Genomic DNA, 23018 nt, shown 5'->3' with positions numbered 1-23018 from the left:
ATATTGGAATACGTCCATAATCAAACCTTAAGTAAAACAGAAAATAAACTGTGAAATCTATAATCAATGCCGCCTTCTACCTTCCATCCAGTGACTGTCATACACCAGCTCTTCAATTCTGTATAGAAGTTGCCAGAAAAAACAAATTTTTCTCTCTCAGTTTTCGCTGGGGCTTGTCCTTCCTAGTCTCTTTCTCGAATTAGTTATCTGTGAAGACGAAACCCTCCACATTACCATACGAAGAGGTGTCGCGCCGAGGTTAGACAAACACCAGGGCCGCCCTTCGGACCTCGCTGTCTGCTCACGCGCCAGAGGTGAGGACACCATTTATCCACCTTTTCTGATTAAAAAAAGAGAAGAAAAACGTATTATAACCCGAATTTTTAACGTGTACACAAAATATCAAGGCTGTTATTGGGTGGCTAAATATGTCTCACGCTGGCTTAATAGTGCATAAGTAAATTAATTCACTCTAAATATCCAAGATTTGGGGCACTCTAGCCATTTCTTGATTCTTTTACCTTTAAAAATGTTATGTATTTGTCAGCGTTTCTGGGACCAGGTTAAGTCCCTGAATTTTCCTACCCACTACTTTCTTTCATGCCCTTGCTTTGCCCAGGGTCATGTATTAACTCAGAAAAGAAATAGCACCAGAACTTCGAATCTAGATAACTCTTCGCCGAGGTCTCACTTGTCACGGATTTCGACTCCTCAGGTGCGAGAGCACATCACATTTCTGACATTCTTTTTGTGACGAAGATGTCCAACGATTGAAGCGATTTATCATCATGAAACACCTTTTCTGAGTTTTCTGTAACACATCCAAGGGGAATCAAACAGTTACATGTCCTGACGTAAGAAGTCTCTCAAGCAAATGAAAAAAGGGAACCTTGTCACCCGGTAAATACGCCCGGAGGAGAACATCGCGAATGATGAACACAAACCATGAATGAATGAAACTAACGAACGAAAGGTCTTTACACAGGAAGTCCTCCTGTTTCTGTTCAGTTCATTGTTTCCACGTGCAATTTTTCACCTTTCTTAATGGAAGCAAGAGAAGAAGCATCTCGCATTAACATTTATGTCTCCGTTCTTATACACAGCCTGTAAATGGCAATCTATAATCGTCACTTAGATTAACATACCAGCCAGCACGCCGAGGAAGCCCCAGCGAGGCGTGAGGGGCAGACTGCAGAACACAGCCCGGATATTGCAGGGTAAGGCGCGGAGGTGAAGGAGCCTCAGGAATTAAATGCAAGAGTCGTCGCCTCTTTAGAAATATAATAAATAAAACATCTTCTACTAACAGCTAAAAACCTGCTGTCAAAGCAGAGTCGAATTGAGTGATAAATACGAGTCATGAATTAGATTATAAATACGGGCCAATTACCACCTGTCTCCGCACTCTGCTCTTTGTATCATTCGGGTCCATGTGAGAAATCTAAATCCGATTTTTCAAACTGTGTATGGCCCCAAGCGTCTTTGTCATTTCTGCCTTGCCCATGCGGTTGCCGTCCCGTTGTTTTGGAATGCACGATGCCGCTGGACTGGTGACATTTTGAGGGCTGCCTGATGACACTTGCATCCTTCAGGAATTCTGCAACCCGACAATATAGAGAACGATTTTGTTAAAAAAATTGAAATAGTAACCCGTGTAACGTGTCACTCTCAAGGTCGTGTGTTTCTGAAGCTTGCAAAAGAAAATTAAAGGGAAACGGAGCCTTAAAAAGTCGAAAGCAATTGCCACGTGTAACTGTACACACGGGTGCATGCATGCACGCATGCACACACACGCACACACACGCATGTCCCGCAACCCGCCCCCCCCCTTCCCCGCACCGCCTCTTTCTCAGTGGCTACCGGCTTCAGGTGAGAACGCCATGGTGCACACATCTGCCGCCGTTGCGAAGCTGCCAGCGAGATTTCTTTCCCAAATCTGGTGATTCTCACCCTTTGTGACCTCGTGCAGTTTTCACACAAATGGACCGGTGTACTGATCGAGGGTCCGGACCTCCCCCGACGCGAACGCTAGAAGCTTCGTTGTTGATCTGCAGGTCTTCGAGGCTCTATTCATTTTTAAGAAATCTTTGCCCTCTGTTGGTCACGTGGACCATTTCCATCGATTCGTCTTCAGTTTGGCGACACGTGCCTCCGTTGCTCCTGCTCTGTCTTCTGCCCCCTCGGCCTCCGTCAGCAATTTCTTCCTGTCCTTCTCCACAGCCTTCTCTGTCTCCTTCTCATTACACTTTACAGATCTAATTTTTTCATTTGATTCAACCTTATGTCTTTTATTTTATTTTATTTTATTTTGTTTTATTTTATTTTGCTGAGACCTTTCTTTTTCCTATTCGTTTCAAAACTATTTCCAATTCTTGTTACTTGTTTGAGCATTTTTATCATAGCCGTTTTTAGTCTTTGCCAGGTAATTCTGATATCCATCATCTTGTCTTTGGCGTCCTTAAATATCTTTTCATATATAGGTTGAGATAATCCTTTTACTTCACGTGCTCAATAATTTTGGGTTATATCCTGGATGTTTTAATACGATGTTATAAATTTTGTTTAAGTCCTGTGGAGAATATTTTTTTTCCCAGTGGGTAGTCAACTTAGTGAAGTTCAGGCAGCTAGTGCCGACCTGCGTTCTATACTCTGTGGTCCTAATGCCATTTCAGTTTCGAACCCTCCGCAGCTACTTTAGCCTGCCCCATGGGCCAGCCGTCTGCTGTCCGGCCTTGGGTGCTGTCTTCAGCTTCAGGTCTTAAATCCTTTGGGGCCGAATAGGATCAGACCTCTGCACGGGTAGCTTGCAGGTCGCCCAGGAGTTCATACGCAATTTTCCATGGTTGTTTCCCTGGATGCTCCCTTCTTCGTCAGCTCCACCCCCACCCTCCCCACACACACACAGTACTTTCAGTTCCCAGTGATTCTCTGTTTGATTCTCTGCCTGGAAGTCTATCGTTTTAATTGCCCTCTGCTGTGCAGTGTTGCCACTGTGTCTGCAACCAGAAATAAGGGACCGAAGGACAGAGAGAGAGAGAGAGAGAGAGAGAGAGAGAGAGAGAGAGAGAGAGAAAATAATGAGGTTTTCGTCACCATCACGGGACCACAGGTTTTTCTGGTTTGAGAGGCGAGCAGGCTCTATGAGAACCTGAGCTCTGTGGGTTCCCGTCACTGCTGCCGCCTCAGGCATGTTTGGGAAGAGTGACCTACGAGAGAAAACGGCGAAGTCTTTGTCTCTGAGACGGTAGCTTTAATTCTGGTCTTTTCCCTTAGTAAACCTGCTATTTGCTTTTGAATTCTGTGACACCTGGCCCTTGCCTTCTGTTCAGGCTTTATAGCTACTTTTATTGGGAGACATGTTTTATTTATTCCATTGTACCTTGAATTGAAACTCTAACATTTTATCATAATATATTAACAACCATTAAAGAATGGTTATGGTGTTGTTGCCATTGTTTCAAAATTGTTATAAAATTTTATACATCCTGATGCTGTAAAAAAAATAGATGCATAATGTTTGTTAAAAGTTAAGTCTCCATGAACAATATTCAAAACCTAATGGCAAAACTGGACTGATGGAGACCTCCTACTTCCGCGGGGAGGGGCGCACCCCCGTGGGTAACTTTCGATCAGGAGAAAAAAGGAAAGTCTTTTAGATTAACACATGTCCGCCATCACATTATTAGTTAAATCATATTTGGTTTCTCCTTCAAAATTGCTTCTTTTGTCTTTTTCTGTTGGTGGACTTGTTGAATAAAAACACAAGCTTGAATACTCAAGAGTTAAATGTACCCAGAAGAGCGCTATTGCTGAGTAAGAACTTTGCGTAGGGAGCGATTTATTCATCAGCAGCTCTTATTGCATTAATCCGGGCAATCATACTCAGTTCCGTAAGTGATAGGCAGAACCAGACAATGACTCAGACGTCGTTAAGCCACTGGTAGGTTTCCACCTACTAGTTCCGTCTCGATCCTTCAGAGCTTTCCTTGAGCGTCTTATGTCTTCCTTGGAAAGGAGACTTTTCAACCTTCCTCTTAGAAAGTTACGTCTTTCTGAGCCGCTCGAAACATTTGTGTATTTCATTCTCTCCCACCACCGTTATCATTTGCTGACTGTATTTTCCCTTGTCTTTCCCCGGTAGAGCTGCCACAGCCCTCACGTCACCGTTGTGTGAATTAGGGACAGACACCTGTACTCTGGTGTGTGCGGCCGTCTGCCAAGACACAGCACAGAAAGCAAAACTTCAATTAGATTTCAACGACTATCCCACCTCCTTCCCCTTCACCTCGGCTCTGATTTTCAGCAAAACCTGTGTGGCCACACGTGTCACCTTGTCTTCCATCTCGAATGTTGGCATTTTACAAAGTTTCTTTCTTCGACGTCTTACGTTTTATTATCAACATCGTTTCTGGGCAATTGTTAGTGCCTCCAGGTCTTTAGTCACCATCTACATACTGAGTGTTTTAAATATATCGTTTAACTTTCATCATTAACTCAGAGTCTTATTTCCCCTGGACAAACTTTCCTGCTTATCCTAAATTTACCTCCAAATAAACGTGCTCCAAAAAGAAATGAACAATTTATTGTGACTTTTGATTGAAAACAAAAACAAAAAAATATTTTGTCTTTTATTTTCTAGCTCTTACGCCAACATTTGGAACAATCTGATCTCCTCCCTTAGTTCATTGATGTATAACTGACATAAAGAATCTTCACATATTTAATGTGTACAGCTGGGTGAGTTTGGAAATAAGTCTGTACCTGCAACATCACCACGATCTATGCCTTAAACAGATCCATCACTTCCAAGCATTTCCTCCCGACCTCCATATTTATTATTATTTTTTGTTGTAAGAACATTTAATATAAGGTTTACATTCTTAGCAAAATTGTAGAATACAATACAATGCTAGTAATCACAAGTGCCATGCTGTGTACTAGATCTTAGGACTTATCTGTCAAAGGGTGTAGAGTTTCAGTTACATAAATAAGTGTCCTCTCTTTTTAATTGGAATGACACACCTGGAAAAGACAGAAAAAATCATCAGGATAAATAATCAGTTCTTCAGAAAAATCTTACCCAACAAATTCATACCTTACTTCTTTTAAATCCCAACTATGATGACCAGTTCAATTCTAAGAAAATAAAATCATAGTTAAAAAGTTCGCAAAGTATGTTATAACTTTTCTTCAGCATTAATATAATATCTATGTGACTTTAAAATAGCTGTGCCATATTTTTTTTTTACTTTTTTATTGTTTTTAATTTAGAGGGCATCTGCTTTGTTTAAAAACCTTTTATTGCCCATTTCTGCATGGTATAAATATAAAGCACTTTAAAACGCAGTAAGAGATGACAGTATTTTAGTGCTTCAAGTCACAAGCATGCTAGGGTAAAATAAAGCCATTTCATGCAGAAATAGAATTTCAGAGAGCTCGACTCAAATGTCACATATTACTGTAAGCCAGGTCTTGGAGATCTTGCCGTGTGGGACTCCTGGAGTGGTCTCATTTGGCTTTCATTTTTTCCTTTTTCTTTTTTCTTTATAAAAGAAATAGTCATACAAGCTTATTCTTACTTGAATCCAGGATGTAATAGGTACCGTTTTTGTGTTACTTCCCTGTTAGATAAGCACCTTCGAGCAACTCAGTTTGAGATGCTCAAAATGTTTGTGGGTTTGAAACAATGAGCATATCCCTTTTTTTTTGTCAGTAAATAAACTGATGCTCAGAGGTGGCAAAAAGCACATCTAGATGTAATTAGTGGAAAGAGGACAGATTGACATCATCTTTCCCCAAGCATGGTGATCTTCCCCCTTTATCAATTTCTGTGTATAAATAATTATAGCGTTCATTATAACAGGATTGGAATTAAAATTAAATTGTTGGACATCTGGTCAATAATAATGCTTCATTTTTGTTAATGTTGTAAATAACCTGCTATTTAAAAAAATGAAATAAAAATATAAATGGTAATGGTAATTTAAAAATGTATTTTATGCAAAATTAGTTTCCGTTGATCAAAAAGATGTCAGATAAAACACCTAAAAGCTACCTTCAGGGAAGGCACTTGTGGAGAAGTGATCGACAATAGGTCTTTAAAATGCAAACAAGTTACAAGTGAAAGACACTATATTTAACATATGAAACCAATTCTGAAGTCTCCATAGCAACTACTAAAATGTTAGCATAAATTATGTGATTAAAGTTATCAAAGATATCTTTCTTTCAGCCTAGGCAATTTCAAACCATATGATAAAACCATTTCTTTCTTTTTTTTTTTTTTTTAAAGAATGTCTCACCAAGTACACCTCTGGAAGATAATTAGAATGACTTTTATCTGTGATGGATAAATCTGATTAATAACTTTGGAAATGAAACATATCACTTTTGTATAAGGGGAATCTAGGGCTAATCTCTGCATTTAAGATGTGCTCATATTAGTTTTGACAGCTGCAGCCTGCCTGAAAAAAAGTCAGGGGAAAAGCCTTTTTTTATACCCTGCCATTTCAGTGACGAAAAATATGGTTCGATTAATTTTATTCTTTATATTACTTTGTGTGAGATGATTGTGTGTGTGCGTATGTGTGTATCTGTGTTAAACACATTTTTTTTAACAATTACACATTAATGTTTTGGTGCCAGTGTCAAAATAAATTATATTCTTCATGATAAAATCATGGGGTTGCTCATGCATTTCTGGACCTCTGTTTTGTGTATTTTGCACAGCACCTTTAGATCAATCTATTACATGTTTACTTTGCGATCGTAAACATTTAATACACAGTTCCATGCAATTGTGAAGTCACCGTACATACTCCAGGTGTCCTTTCTGTATTTCTATAGCTTTTTGGTAAATTGTATTGAACTCTGCGAGATGAAGATGGATTGGAGAAGCTGACTTGGGCAGTCTATAAAATCTGTCAATGTAAATTAAGTTAGATGTCAAAGGATATTAAATTCGGGTCTAAAAAGCGCTGTAGAAAAACGAGCAAGGCAAATTGGGAAAAGAAGTCTTTCTTTTGTGGAATTTGTTCTGTGCAATACGCATATTCCATATGTATCAATAGTATGATCGAAGGCCAAACACAAATCAACGAACAGCCACAGAGAACAATTTGATACGAAGACGAAATGAAATATTGATATGGTGACTGACTCGTAACAAAGAATGAAAAGGAGCTCGAATATGTCTAGCCAATAAAGAATTTCCTTTCTTCTCTGATTTTTCACAGCATGCCTGTGAAGGAAGATTAATAACCTGGAGCATGACTAATTAGCTATTTATTTTTGTTTACCTGTTTTATTTTTTACAGCCATACTAAATTAACATGTTAACATTTACATATTTTTCAATAAACTAGCTTAATTAACCTTTTGAATTTTAGGCAAGAGAGCTTATTTTTAATCTCCAGGGATAAGTATCTATTCTAAATTCTATTCTTCAATTTTTTTTTTTCTTTTCAGGAACCTCTTTTCGTATTGTTTGTATCCATTACTTGTTTTCTCGCCGTGATCTCTAGTTCTCAAGATGGAGAGCTGCTCCCCTGGCTCGGTATCCGACATCTTTCTTACTGTTTTAGTAGCTTTGCCCCTGATTCCTTTCTCATTTTTTTGGAGAGCGTCTGGAGTTTGCCTTCCACATTTCAGAAGTGCTAATTTTGCTTTTAGTTTCTCTCTATCGATTTTCACACTTCCTTTCATTTTTCAACCTTGCCTTCATTCCATTTGTTATATATTTTTTTATATTTGTTCTGCCATGAACCCTCCCATCTCTGCCTGTGGCTCCCTAACACTCCTCTACGAATGACTCAGCACTTTTCGGCATTAAATCCCTTATGTCGGGATGTTGGCAGCGGGCAGCAGGAAGGAGTCGCTCTCTGTCCTCAGCCGCAGTAAGGCTTCTTGTGTCCTGAGTGTTGGGACTTTGCAGATGGCGCCTTATGGTCCTTTCAGGCTGTTCTCAATCTCTTCTTGCTGACGTCGGCACTTCTCTGATAGTTTCTACCTACAGCGTCACATATTGTCTGTCCTTCATTCTTTCGTTTCTAGTCTGTTGCCAATTTTTGTCTCTTAATGAGAGTTAGATAATTTTTTTTTTCTATTTGTGCATCTCTGACCATTAATCTAAACTTAAAACCAAATGCCATGCAAATAAAAATGGGCACTTTCAATCGAGTCTTCACCAATTGCCAGGGACTGTTCTTAGAGCTTTATATGAAATAATTCTTAATGGCCCTGTAAAAAAAAATACCCGACTTTAAGATACCAGACCGAGGCAGAGAGGGCCGGGCGGCTTGCGTGGGCTCGCAGGCGGCGGCCGGCAGGACCGGGGCGCGCCCGGGAGGCGTGGCTGCCCTCCCGCAGACGCATTCGGCCGGCCCGCGGGTTCTGCTTCAGATGCTCGCGCATCATAAACTTCTCTCGTCCTCGCTTGGCACGCGACCTGGTCTTCTGGCAGCTGCTCCGTGGTCACGTTGGTTTGAGCCCCTTTCTACAGTAATAATTCTGCCTCCGACGATTTTAAGTTTCACTGTTCACAGCTCACAGATAAGCCGTCCATCTCCACACAATTAGGGCTGCAACGAAGTTCGTCTCTCTATCGCTAGCCTTCGCGTGATTGATCTTTACCTCACCCCCAATGTTTTAGAGGTCCCGGAAAGTCCCAGAAGATGTGACGCCTGAGCACGAGGACACAATCCAATTTAATATAATTTAAGTGGATAATGCTGTAACTCCACTCACCCATGTATATTCTTGAGTTAGGATTTGTAGTTTTTGACTTTCTAGCAATTTGCTTATATTATCTAAGCTAATATAATAGTTACGATTGCTCGTAGTATTTATTCTGCCTTGTACACACATATTTATGGTAGCTTTATTCATAATACCCTCAACCTGGAAACAATCTGAATGCAGGTAGATAAGCAAACTGTGGTATGTCTACAGACTGGAATACTACCCAGAATAAAAAGGAGCAGACTAAGGCTGCATGCAGCAGTGTGGATGCATTTCAAAAGCATTATTGCTGAGCTAAGGAATCCAGAGCCAAAACATATGTATATTTACATATGGATCTTTTCATACAAAGTTCTAGAACACGTAAAACTACTGTACAGTGACAGAAAGCAGATCAGTGGCTGCCTAGCACTGGGAGAGAGCGGCTCGGCTGCAGAGGAGAACGAGGGAAGCTTTGGTGATGAAAATGTTGTGTATCTCAATTTTTGTGACGTATACGCAGGTGTCGAAATTCATCTAATTGTATAGTGACATGGCGCCTTTTAAAAATATTTTTTACTTTTCAATTACAGTTGGCATATGATATTATATTAGTTTCAGGTGTACGGCGTAGCGATTGGACATTTATATAACTTATGAAATGGTCGCCCTGATAAGTCCAGTAGCCCTCTGACACCACGTACGGCTTTAGCTATAGCTTGTAAGTTATAATGTATTCGATCCTCATTGTAATCCATCTCAAAGTTTCTAATTTTTCCTGTGATTTCTTCTTTAATCCATTGGTTATTTAGGAGTTAATTTATCTTTAATTTCTACATTTTTTTGTGATTTTCCTGTTATTAATTATTAATTTTATTACATTATGTCCAGATAACATACTTTGTATTATTACAATTCTTTTAAATTTATTTATCTGTGTTTCATAGCCTAACATATGATCTATTCTAAAAAAAATCTCACATACAAGTTTGAAGATTACATATATCTACCGTTGTTGAGTGGAGTGTGCTGTGGATGTGTTAGGTCTCCTTGGTTCATAACGTTGTCTTGTTGAAATCCCACCTAGTTGTCTATTCATTATTAAAACTGAAAGTCAGTTATTGACTCTATTATTACTGAATTGTCTTTTTCTCTCTTCATTTTCTTGTAATGTCTATTTTCTTCCAATATTGATATAGCTATTTCAGCTGTCTTATGGCCAACGTTTGCATGATATTTTTCTATCTCTTTCTATATTTTTCTACCTTTCAATTTTTTTATCTTCGAATGAGTCTCCTGTAGAGAGCATATATTCAAATCTTGTTTGTTTGTGTGTTTTTGTATATAGTCCGACATATTCTGTATTTTTGTTGAGTTGCTTGGTTCATTGGCATTTACTGTTTCGACTAACTGGAGAGTTGGACTTATGTTTACCATTTTGCTTTGTGTTTTCCTTACGACTCATGCCTTTTTTGTCTCACTGCTTTTTATTTAATGTGTGATTTGCATTATGCATTTTCTAATGTAACATATAAATTTATTTAATGATTTTTTAACTATGTACAGTTATTTCTTTAGTGGTTCCATTAAGATATACTATTTACACATTAACTTATCAGAATATGCTTCAGATTTATGTTAACTTAATTCTAGGGAAATACAAGCATGTCATGTCTATATAGCTCTATCTTTTGTCTTTTTATGAGATTATTACGATACATATTACAACCATATATGTTACAAACCCAAACGTACCTTATTAAAAGTACTTTATATAATTGTATGGCTTTTAAAGAAGCCGAGGAAGGGAGAGCTTTTATTATATGAACATTTTTATTTAACATTTCTGGTTATCTTCATTTGTTTCTGTGGATCTGAGTTACCATCTGGAGTCATTTACTTAGCCCAAACAAGCTTCGCTCCCAGCCAACTTCTTTATATGGATATTGGGAAATATGCTGCATTCTAAATGTTATAGGTGGAAAAATAAAATTACATGCATCTTGTTTTATGCAATTGCTTTTAAAATCAGTTAAGAGAAAAAAAGGAGAAGAACTATGCATTTCCAACGTCTTTATAATTACATTGTTAACTTCACCACTTCTTGTGTTTCCCCGTGGATTCGGATTGCTGTCTGGAGTCACCTGCTTTGGGCCCGAAGAATCCTACTTAATATACTTCGTAAGGTGTGTCTGCTTACAAGGATTTTCTCCAAGTTTGCTTATCAGGAGGCATCTTCACTTCGACTTTGTGTCTGAAAGATAACTTTGGTGGGTCCTGGATTCTGGATTGGCGTTTTTTTGTTCTTTAACTACTTTGAATTTTATTCCACTGCCTTTGATCTTTATTGCTTCTGATGAGGAGTAAAGCTTTCAGTCTTATTGGGGCTCTTTTGTAAGTGGCGAGTTATTTTTCTTTTATATCTTTGAATGTTTTCTTTGTTATTGGCTTTAGTATTTTTATGTGACGTATTTATAGTGAATCTCTGAATGTATCTCAGTGGATGACTGTTAAACTTCTTGTGTATGTAGGTTTATGTTTTTCATCAAATTTGGGTAGTTTTTAGTTATTATTTCTTGAAGTGTTTTTCTGTTCCTCTCTCCCTCGCCTCTCTTCTGCCTCTCTCATTATGCATATGGTGGTGCCCTTAATGACAACCTACTTTTCTTAGAGGTTCTATTAAATTTTTCACTCTTTTTGGTCTTCGTCCTTCATATTGCATAATCGCTATCAATCTGTCTTTAAGTTCACTAATTTTTTCTCTTGCAGTTCAGATACACTATTGATCATCGTGAGTGAGTTTTAGATTTAGTTATTATACTTTTCCATCCGGAATTTCCACTTGTCTCTTGCTTAGAGTGTCTCTCTCTCTACTGACGACCCCTGCTTCATGTTACATGATCGTTATAACTTTATTTGTTAAGCATGGTTTCTTTTAGTCCTTTGAACATGTTTACAATGGCCACTTTGAAGTATATTTGTTAAATATGTTCTCACAGGCAGTTTCTGTTGCCTGTTTTTCGAGCTGTGCATGGGTCAGATTTTTGTTTCTTTTTATGTCCTATTAATGTTTGTTGGAAACTGGCCTTTTTAGATAATGTATTGTAGCATCTCTGAATACTGTCCCCTTCAGGGCTTCTTATTGTTATTCCCTGTTTATTTTTTTGTTTGTTTGTTTTATTTGGTCGGATTACTTTAGCGAAACGCGTCCTTCCCCTTCTCCTGCCTCGCCTCGCCCGTGCGTCTTCTGGTATTTTCCTTCGGCGAGCGCAGCTTTGACGGCCGCCCGGGCAGCGCCTCCTTTACTGTCTCTTTCCCTGAACACGTCCAGCCCTTAAGCTTCATTAATCACTGGTCGACGGCTTTATTATTCTCGGCAATGACCTGCGGCGTAAACCGCTGCTCAGACTGGTCCTGTTAAAAACAGGTTTCTTTACAGGAATAGAGTTTCCCATTGATGCTTGAGATTAGTTGTGGCCCAGTAGGGATATCAGTTGTGTCTTTCCAAAATATTTTATGGTAAATTTGTGTGAATGTGTGTGTGTGTGTATTAATAACCCAGATTTCTAACCCTAGAAAAATTGTCATTGAGTAATTTATAATACTTACATAGGCTGGAACATTTTAGAACATATACAAATAATATCTTCACATAAATTTGACAAAATGAAAATTCTTATATTATCATAGTTAAGCAAAATAAAACAAAATAAAAACAAACCAGATACAACTTCAAGCATAGAAGGATAAGATGATGTCACCTTCCCTACGGGCCACCACTGCCAAGAAAAAGAAAAAGAAGAAAGAAAAAAACCAGGCAAAATAAAATCTTGGAAGACACTATCTCAAAATATTTAAAAAAGATTTTATTTCAGTGGTGTGAATGTGAATAACCTTTTTTTCTATTTCTAGACTACTGCACGTCTTACAGCAGACTTGAATTAATTGCACATGAGAAACACACGGAGATAAATACAGAAGCGACACTGTGGTGTGGTCGCCGTTATGTCTAAACTGCCGCACAACTGCTCCCCCCGCCGGCGCCCCTTGGCTCTGCTTCTCCCGTGGTGATCAGGATGCCACGGTCCTAGACACTTCCCTTTGCACAGGGCAAAGTAAAGCGTCTCCACTTCATGTGGCGATGAACCATTTTGATAATCCGTGCCTGGATGACTGAAGCACTGCCTCGGAGCCACCTGGCCCAACTTCGACGCTTCTCCGAATTACTGTACATCTATAATCTATTTGGCTAGCTAATTTGGATTTCAAAACAAATTTATGATAAGTAATAGTTTACTGTTACTGCTTTGCTGAACACGTTCTATCGCTAAGCTACAAATAACATTAGTGAATTACTCATAGACTCAACAATCATGGCTTAAAATCTGAGAATTTTCTCTATCGTATAAATTTTAGAAATATAATTAAATATAGTAACTACTTATGGAATTATAATTTATTAGATTCAATGACATTCTGTATATATTCCAGCTAGATAAAAGAGATATAGAGTAAAAAAAAGCACATGTTTCATTTGTCAAAGAATTAATTTTAATAGTTTATAAACACGTGAGGCAGAGAAATGACGAGCGGATACGTTTAGGAAACAGGCACCAAATATTAGCGACCTCGAGGTCACCGAAGGTCAGAGCTGGCGAGACAGCTCGCCCTGCCTCCCCGCGCCGGGCAGTGAGGCCTGCGGTCCGTTCCTGCCGCTCCCGCCGTTACAGCCGGTCTGAACCGCCGCCACTGCTCATGTCACCTCCTGAACGGCCGTGTAAGTGGTTTTCGCCTACGCTGTTTTCCCGACTTCAAGCCATCCGTCCCCCTGGAGCCGAGTGACATCCTCGCGCCGCACGCTGCACGTGGTTTGCAGGCGCCACTGCCAGCCCCGCGCGCCCCGCCCGGACCGCTCTGCTCCCCTTGGGGCGGGGCGCCCCCCGGTGTCGCTGCTCCTGAGCCCGCAGCGGCCCCGCGTCGCGGGACGTCGTCCGGACACTCAGCAAGACCTGACACTTCGAACAAGTGACCTTACTTCCAGCCCAGAACCTTTCCTGCTTGCACCCCGCTCCCCTGAGCTCTCCGATGAGTTCACGCGGACGCTGTGGATAACGAGGCCGCATTTCAAACTTTCGGAGAGAGCGAAAGGCCTGTCGCGTCTTTGTCAGTATTTGACGAGATCTACACAGTGAGACAATGTCTTGAAGAAATGACATTTGTCTTACTCCAACATAAAAACCGTAGTTATAAGACCTTTCTCTCCCACTTCCTCAATCAGCTGTCTGAAGGAGAATTAATTGGTTAGCAAAGAATAACAACGTTTACATATTTTGAATGAAAATTTTTGTACAAGTTATTATTACTGGATCATGTTGGAGATCGAGTCTGCCTAAATTTATGAAATCCATGGCTCTTCACAGATTCTGGGTGAAATTTAATAGTTCAATGTTTAATCCTATATTTAAAAAGAGGGTCCTTTAAGTATTATAAACATTCGAGGTCAGGGACGAAATTTCTGTAAACCTCTCTGTGTCTCACTGCGGTGGGTGGGTATCAGGTATGGGCTTAATACTGATTACCTATGGGACATTTCTCATGCCTTAGAGTTTTTCTAGATTACTTCAGGGAGTTAGCGAAGGCCCCAAAAGAAAACTAAACCTGTGGATTTCAAAATAGTGGACTTTTCACAAGATGACGATGCTAGGAAGAAATTATGAGAAAAATAGTAAACAGTAAACTGTAAAAGTAAATAGGATTTCAGAAAATCGTGGAATCCAAAATGCGTCTACTTTTTATTTTATAACTCAATGCCAAGTACATGATATATTGGAGTCACAAGCTGAATCAAGCAAATAGCCTCACAGAACAAAAGCAATTTGCCTTATCTGACTAATTGAGGCATAAATAATTATAATGATCAATCTTGTAGAAAATTAAAAAAAAAACTACTCATTCAAGGTAAGGTACAGACAGGAGAGTGAAATGTTAATTTAGTTAACATTTTAAACTCTTATTGATTTTTAAATTGCCATTCCTGAATGTCCAAAGTTCAAGAATCCAGAAAAAAATTGGCATCGTACTCAGAATCTACACTCTACAGTTAACAAGTTCTATTCTGTTCAAGTATACTTTAGCGTACGTGGGTGGGCTTGAGCGCTTGGAACGAATAAGTAGCAAGGTTTTCATAGTCCCTACGGGCTCAGGTCTTCGAAGGGCTAGGAGGCTTGCCAGTGGATGGGTGCAAAGCCGAGCAGGCAAAGTGGGGGGCAACTGGGACATAGTAGACGCTAAAACCACAGCTCTCTGAAAAGACTTCACCCCGACCTGGCGATCGGATTCACCCAGGAAACAGGGCTTTATCTGAAACCTTTCGAGCTGGGGGTTAAGTGCGAGTCATTCCTCTCAGAGGTGACACTCAGAGCCGTTGCACCTCGGCAAGATGAACTCTCATGCTTTCTTGATAAGAAGCAGACCAGCTGCTGTTCGTGCACCCAAGGAGGACCGAAAAAGAGAGAGGAGGGAGCTCACGGTGCTGTACGAAAATGATCTCCTTACTTCCCATTTTTCTGCTTTGCTTTGGGCTGAGAATGGTAAAATCACAACATGGAACCATCTGTTGGCAGGATATTGAACTGGACAGATTTTAGCAACAAAAATAGAGAATAATGTAATATAAAATTTGTCTCGAATCATGAGAAAATAAACATGAAATGCCTACTTTTCTCGACAAAGTTATGTATTGTGTTTTATATACTCGGTTATATTTTCTAACATTTTTTTCCTTCGAACATATTTTTCTTACTGAAAATCACAGCGTTTACTCCAATTTAGAAAGCCTGCTTCACCCAGGAAGATGCTCTGAAAAGGAATTTTAATGATGTATAATAGTGCTTACTACAAGACGCCTTGTGAAGCTTTCTAATTAAAAAAAAAAAAATCTCAGTAACTTGTTATCCCAGGATTCTGGAAATGCAAAAAAGTAAAACTCGAGATTACGGGAGGAAAAAAAGGACCATCACGTTACTTTACGTAATTCACTTTTTTGTGAAGAAAATGTCACTACTTATTTACTAATTCTCCAGTGTACTATTCTACCATGTAAATAGCTGGCAAGATTCGGTAATTGCTGTGAGTCGAATAGTACTAGTTACTACTGAAGAAGTTGAAATTTCTGTTAAGAAGATGGTCTAAGGAATGAATGCCTCATTACTGGCATCAGGGCAGAGGACAGCACAGTGCTCACAACAAAACCTGGCTCCAAGTAAATATTTAAAAATGTTTGCCATCATTATTACACACACATTTCAAGAGGTTGTTTGCCTTTCTTGAACTAGTCTAGATGAGACTCTGGCAAAAAACCAGATAAAGTCACGAGTGGGCTCTCGATTACAATTGGCCAGATGTTGGGTTTTGATTTCCAGGCAGGGTTGGAACAGTGTCAACTAAATAAATTCAAAAGTTAGTTTGGTTCAGCTTCTATGATCTCTATAGTGAATAGTTGTTTTATTTGATTATATGTCTTGTCCACTGTCCAGAGAAGGCCATCTCGAACATTCGCACTCATGCATTGTTGCAAACCAGAGCCAGAGTTACAGTGGTCAAGTCTCCCATTATCGGGGTTATACCATTTTCAAGTGGGATTTATTCCAGGGGTGCAAGGATGGCTCAATGTCCACAAATCAAGCAACAGAATACACCACATTTGCAAAATGAAGGATGAAAATCATATGCTTATCTCAATAGATGCAGAAATAGAATTTGATAAAGTTCAATATTTATTCATGATAAAAAACCCTCAGTAAAGCAGGTCTAGAGGGAAGATACCTCAATATACTAAAGGACTTTTCTATAACATTTTAGTTCAAACTTTTTTCTTTTTCTATTTTTATAGTTATTTCATCAGCATCTGTCATTTTAAACAATAATTTAGAACTTTGCATCTTGAATATAAAGTCAAGTATTCTCTCGTTTATAAACATTTGAGAATTACATGTTTTCAAAGTTTGAGAAATAGGTTTCTGTTTAATTATACTTTAAAAAGGTGATGTATTTAGATAAATTAGATCGAGGTAATTCATATATTAAATGTTCCCATGCAATTAGTCTCTGGAACTTGCAAGCCCCATGGCAACGTGTCTAATAACAAGCCAGCTGCTTGGGGAAGCGTACTATAAAGATTATAATTCAGTGCACCCCAAGTGAGCGTTAATCAATTCTGCTACAAAATTAGAAGTTACAGACCGTGACTATTTATTCAGAGACCTAGGAGTTCACAGAGGTAATATTGTTTAGCAAATACACGCTTATCGCCTCGTTCCCTTGGCAGCTGTAAGCCACCGGGGATGAGCCAACTGCTTGGGCTTCAGTCTGTAATATGGACATCGTCCTTCTGGGGAAGACATTCAAGCAGATACACCCACAGCATCGCACAAAGCATGTCGGAGTTCTTGTGAAAATCGGCCCAGGTGAAAAAATAAAATAGAGAAATAATAAAAACCTCCCTTTTGGTTTTTTTTTTTTTTGATACATTTTGAACAAATTCATACCCTCACTCAGCTCATAGTCCAGCTGAGCGGGTGTCAGAGGCAAGCAGTAAGTCACGAAGATTCCCGAGAATCTGGTAATAGATGATATAGGGATCTCAGAGAAGAGAGGGGTCACCAAAGCAGACAAGGAACGGCACTGGCCAAGGTCACTGGAGGCGGGACTTTGAGGGACTGGAGAATTACGATGCAAATTGAAGTTCTGAGCGCTGTGCTCGTCGCCCCGTGAGCCCCTGGGGTCCCCTGTCACCCGCCTGCCACCGCGGCCTCATCGTGAGAGACTTTCACACATGTGCTCACACGATGCTAGTTCCTTGCTGGGGTTTTTATTATCCTTGGCTCAGTATCATTCCCAAAGAATCATAAAAGAATATACTGATGTAATAGTAGCTCTGTATCCCCCCCCCTTCAAATGTTTTGGATGACTGACATTTACTGCAAAGTATGAAGGCAGAAATACTTCTCCAGGGCATGATAATGAGGAAGGGAACTTATGTTTCTTCAACCCTCAGATGCCTCTTTGAATTATGGAAGTGCACTGTACTGTGTAAAAGAAAATCGAGTGAAGAGCAAGGTTTTAAAAAATGTTCTAATTCAGGAGCGATCGGTGCCCATCAAAGATTAGTTAAGAAACGGAGATGTATGTCTGGCATCCCTGCCCGGAGACCGGCACCTGCCTGATTGGTGATGCTTTATCCACGACGTATTCATATATTCTGTTGTCTTCTAGCTCAGCCACTTATTGACAGCAGATGCCGAGCATGCATCAGCGCGGGCTTCCGTGTTCCCTGCTCGGTGGCCACGGCCCTTCCGAGCACGAGTCTTGACTGGTACCAGCGGCCTCACGGATCATGCCGACACTCTGCCGTGAAGTTTTGCTCGACATCGCGATCCCAATGCAGATGATTTTCAGTAGCTCCCTCTGCTCATGCCTGTCACACCTTACGTGTCCTTAAAACCTGCAACAGGCAGAATGAGGCAGCATTCATTTCCCCACCTAAGACATTCCATTCAGCAGATAAAGCCCCCCTTGTACATACCAAGAGATGCCTTGCAGGCAGGCGAGTGGGTCCGGGACTCACGGCTGAGTTTTTCTGGAGCATGGGCGCCACGGGGAAGTGGGTCAGCAGGCGGGCTCAGGAACCAGGCTGCCCGGATGCGGAGCCGCGCTCCATCGTGCACTGGTTGGGGCAGGTTACGTGACTGTCCTATTTGTCTCCTTGGCTGAAACCTGGCGATAACATGGTCTTCATCTGTTGGGAGCATTAAGTGAGTTAGTAACTTGTAAAATGTTGAAAATCGTGCTTGGCACAAAGTGTGCACACAGTCAGCACTGACTACGGTAGAAGCTACTCCTCCCCGGGAGCAAAGAATCGTCACATGCCCTCTGCTCTTTCATCACGGAGAAGGCCTGCTTATATTAGATGCGCAGTGCATGCTGAATCGGCCTGAAAAAATTAGCAGCTTTCACTCGTGGAACGTTACAGGAATTCATGAGAAACTCGAATTCAGTTACGCAGTCATATTCTATGTTTTTGCACATTGAAGTTCTGAAAGTGAGCACGAATCCTACTGTGTGTGTGTAAATAAACCCAGATTGTTAACATTGACCTTCATGGCAGTGGGACTTCAGGTAAATTCTATCTTGTGATTGATACAGTTGCTATTTATGATTTACCTACAATGCAAATGCATGAGATTTGGAGCTACCGAAAATTGTAAATGCTACTCTTAAAAACAAAATTTTATAAAAAAAAAATAAACAAAAAAAACGAACTTGGCTTAGTGTGGTGTATCGAGCCTGTTGGAAGGAGCGCACATGGCCAGTTTTAATGGAACATGCGTTTCTGAGTCAAAATCCCCGAGTTGTGATCCGAGCCATCTCTGCTCTTTCTGTCACTTGTCCCTGCTTCCTGGCTCCTCTCCTGGCTCCTCCCTTTTGTCTGGCGACTTCTTCAGTTCAGAGTCCTAGAGGGAAGGTCTGCTGGGAGTCTCGGCGACACACGGGGCTTGGATGGCAGATGCTGTTGGCAACAAACACACACGCGGAGAGCAAGCGGGATCAGAATCCACCGGGAGGTGAAGAGAGGCGGCTTTGGGCAGACGCCCAGAGCGAGCGAGCCGCTCTGGTCTGCGGGCCACTGAGGAGCTGCTCCAAAGTTCATTTGGTTCGCCCCTCGAATCTTCTTCGTTAGAAAGGGCTGCTTCACTGGCGTGTGAATTAGCCCCATGGAGTGTGCCACGCTTCCCAAGCCTCGCAGACCCTGATCCCCCTTCCCTCTGCGTGGTCACGTGGGAACTCACAGCCCAGAAACCCGCTGGGGGCTCCTGCGGCTGTCACGTTGGGATCTTAACGTTCACTGCATCCGGATGGATAGATGACTTTGGTCCCCTCAAAAACAAAAAAATAACAATGTCAACTTCACACTTGTTTTATGATGGAAAATCTTTGCCATCATAGTTTTCTCATGAAAGATATATTGGCCACTTCCCAAATGCCAAGTCTAATAGAACAAGAATATAAATGATAGATTCCTTTGTAGCCATCAACCCGGTAAGGTTATGACATGATGTGACATACCTATTTGTCATCATAAAGTAAGCACTTTTACTGATGTCTCGAATTTCTGGTGTTTTCAAGTGCTGGAAATAGTCTGCGTTTATTCTGAATTGTACAAGTTTTTACATCGTGTACCACGTCAGACCTCATGTACCATTAATTAAATTGCTGCCAGTGATACACTTGCATGAAATATTTCACTAAAATAGCAAGATTTACAAAATAAAATAAAGATAACAATCAACTCTCAAGGAAAACCGAAAGGAAGTGGTGTGATCTAGTAGAGCCGAAAATACTACGCGGTTAGTAAGATCTGTTTCCATATAATAAAGTTCACGGCAAGACTTAGGTCGTGGACACATCGGTCCAACTAAACTAATTCAGAGGACGTGGGGAGCACGTCGGAGTCAGAAGGCTGTGCTCACAGAGGTCCCCCTTCTTATAGCCCAGCCTCAGGGGGTGCAGGTTGTAGGCTGAGTGGTGGGAACTGCGCCCCAGCTTTCTGCAGAGGCAGACACCTCCTTGAGAGGGGGCTCCAAGTCACTGACTCTATGGTGAAGATTTCCTGAGCTCCGACCTCCCTTTTGCAATACCTGGGTGGAGCTCGTCCCCGTTGGGGTGGGGATACACCCGATTTGCTGTTTTTTCACTTAGATGCTAAGACTGAATCCTTTGGGTCTTACTCACCTTTTTCTGCTTCTGGCCCCTCTCACTACAAGAAGATTCTCAAAGAAAGGTGTGTCATAACCCCGAAGCTTGCAAACAGCATGACAACGCCTGCCCCTCTGCCGGGGTACTGAACAGCAGCTCGCCCTTGGGGCAGGCCAGCGTCCAGCTCCCGAACTGGGGGCGATGCACAGGGACTTTCTTCCAAAGAGTGAAGAATAAAACAAGGACAGCAGAGAAACCTGAAGAACCTACCTTGGCCAGGTGATCAAGGTTACAATCCACAATTATCCATCAGGTTGACAGTGTATCAACGTGATATGACGTCATAAAATGGCATTTTACCTCGGTGGTCCCCTTGGCCAAAATCCATAACCTCGAGTCTAGTCAGGAGAAACACGCCAGGTGGATGGATGGGATCCCGAAACAGAAAAAAAGACAATAGGTAAAAACTAGGAAAACGAAAACAATATGGACTTTAATTAATACTAATGTATCAATATTGCATTAAATACATAAAAACAAACACATTAGCATGTTCAGTAAAGTGAGATGATAATAGAAGAACCTGGATGTCAAGTCTATGGGGACTGTGTCCTCTCTTTGTAATTTTTCTGTGACTCTGAAAGTGTTATAAAACTAAAAAAAATTAACATGCGAAATGCGTTATATTTTTTGCTCGAACATGACGTGTGATCAGTTTGTGCCCTCGCGCGCTCCCGCACGGCAGTGGACGACGTGCGCTCCAAAAGGAGAGCGTCATGTGGAAAGAGGTTCCCGGACGCAGCGCGGGGAACCCCTGAGCGGCCGCGTTTTGTAGATATTCTGGCGCAGCCTCGGCCAGCCGCGCTCCTGCCGGCTCCCGACCGGCTCCGACCCCTGACTCAGTTCCCCTCTCCCCTGCGTGGTGGCTCGCGGCGCCCCGCGTGGCCGTCCTCCCCGACCTCGGGGTGCGCTGGGCCTGCCGACGGGGGTGGGGGGGGGCGCTGCCTGGCGCTCGGGGCGGTTTGCCGAGATCCGCTCTGATCTGCGTTCGTCGTCCGCGTCCCCGTGCCGGGTCATCGGGTGGCGGCGCCCGCCCCGCGCGAAGCGCGACCAGCAGGTGCGTGGGGCGTTCGGACAGGTGCGCGCGCTCGCTCCCGCCTGCCGGCCTGTGGTTCCGGGAGGCCCGGTGCAGCCGTGGGTACCCGGTAACCCCCCTTTTCTTCCCACCGCCGATGCGAAGCTGTGAATTTCAAGCCGGGGCGTCCACCGGGGCCTCCCGCCTCGCGCAAACTGTTGGAAATGCCTTTCCTCTTTCCTCTTGGGGGAAAAACTGAGTTCTAAATGTGACCGTGCCTTCTTCCAGGGCCACGCCGCCCTGGACACGCCCGATCCCGTCTGGCCTCGGAAGCCGAGCAGGGTCCGGCCTGGTCAGTGCTTGGATGGGGGACCAGGATGGGGGACCACCTGGGAAGCCCAGGTGCGTAGGCGTAAAAAATAACAAATAAGGGATTGTGAGCTGACAAGGTCCTTGCAATCTGCGAGGTCCACCAAGGGTGGCCTCGCCTGAAAATAAATAAATGAATAAAAATAAATAAGTGTGGCCGTGAGGCGCCCACAGGCGTGACCCTCGACGTTCCGCAGCTGCGCCGGCGCCCAGCAGGGGGCGCTGCAGACCCGCGCCCCGCGGCTCCCCGGGGCGCCCCGCGGCTCCCCGGGGCGCCCCCGCTTCTCCGGGCCGCGCGTTTCGCCGCGTGTTTTCTGTTATCGCTCTTGCAGCGTCCGGAATGTTGCTCTTTACGGGTGTCCGGTCAGGGCTGTCAAACGCCCACGAAGGCTCCCCTCGAAGGCGGCCCTTGAAAGAGCGAGCTCCACGCTCCTGCCCCGAGGTCACGTGCGAGGCGAGCGCCGCTTCGCGCCCTGCGAGCTGTAACGTCGTCGCGCTGCGAACCCCGCAGTCGCGGGGCGCGGCCTCGCCTCGGCCGAGCGCGCTCGCGGCCCCCCCACCCCCAGGAGCGCGTCCCGATGCGCCGCCGTGGGACTGTTACCGCATGAGCGGTCACAACGCACTTAAACAGCAAAACGCTGCAGCGTTTGACATGCTGGGAGAAGGAGAGCCGGATGCGCGGGAACATGGGGCTTGATTTTGCAGTTCAAGATGTACTCGCAAGTCGTTTAGAAATGACGGCGCCTCTGGACCTAAAGATTCTCAGCGTTTTTGCGTTAGTTCTGCTAAAAGAAAGAATGGCTTAGGACACGCGGCCACCCGCGGACGCTACTGAGGCTAAACAATCCTCAGAAGTCCCTCCCGGGTGGACCCGCCGAGGTCAGAAACCGCGGATTACAGCCTTGGCGTGGACTTTGCTGATGCCGACTTAAAAACAAAATCGATGAAAACTGTAGTCATAAAATACTAAAACATGGGAATTAAAGTCTCACAAATGACCTCTCCTGGGCACTTAACCTTTATTTAAAATAATTTCTATGTTCAGTGAAATTTTTTCATTTAAATTCTAATCAATGTCTAGTAATTTCTCAGGGCTTCCAGG

Source organism: Rousettus aegyptiacus, unplaced genomic scaffold (assembly GCF_014176215.1).
Source record: "Rousettus aegyptiacus isolate mRouAeg1 unplaced genomic scaffold, mRouAeg1.p scaffold_m13_p_13, whole genome shotgun sequence".
NCBI classification, from domain to species: domain Eukaryota; kingdom Metazoa; phylum Chordata; class Mammalia; order Chiroptera; family Pteropodidae; genus Rousettus; species Rousettus aegyptiacus.
The sequence above is the reverse complement of the archived record's forward strand: the minus strand, read 5'-3'. Positions refer to the sequence as shown.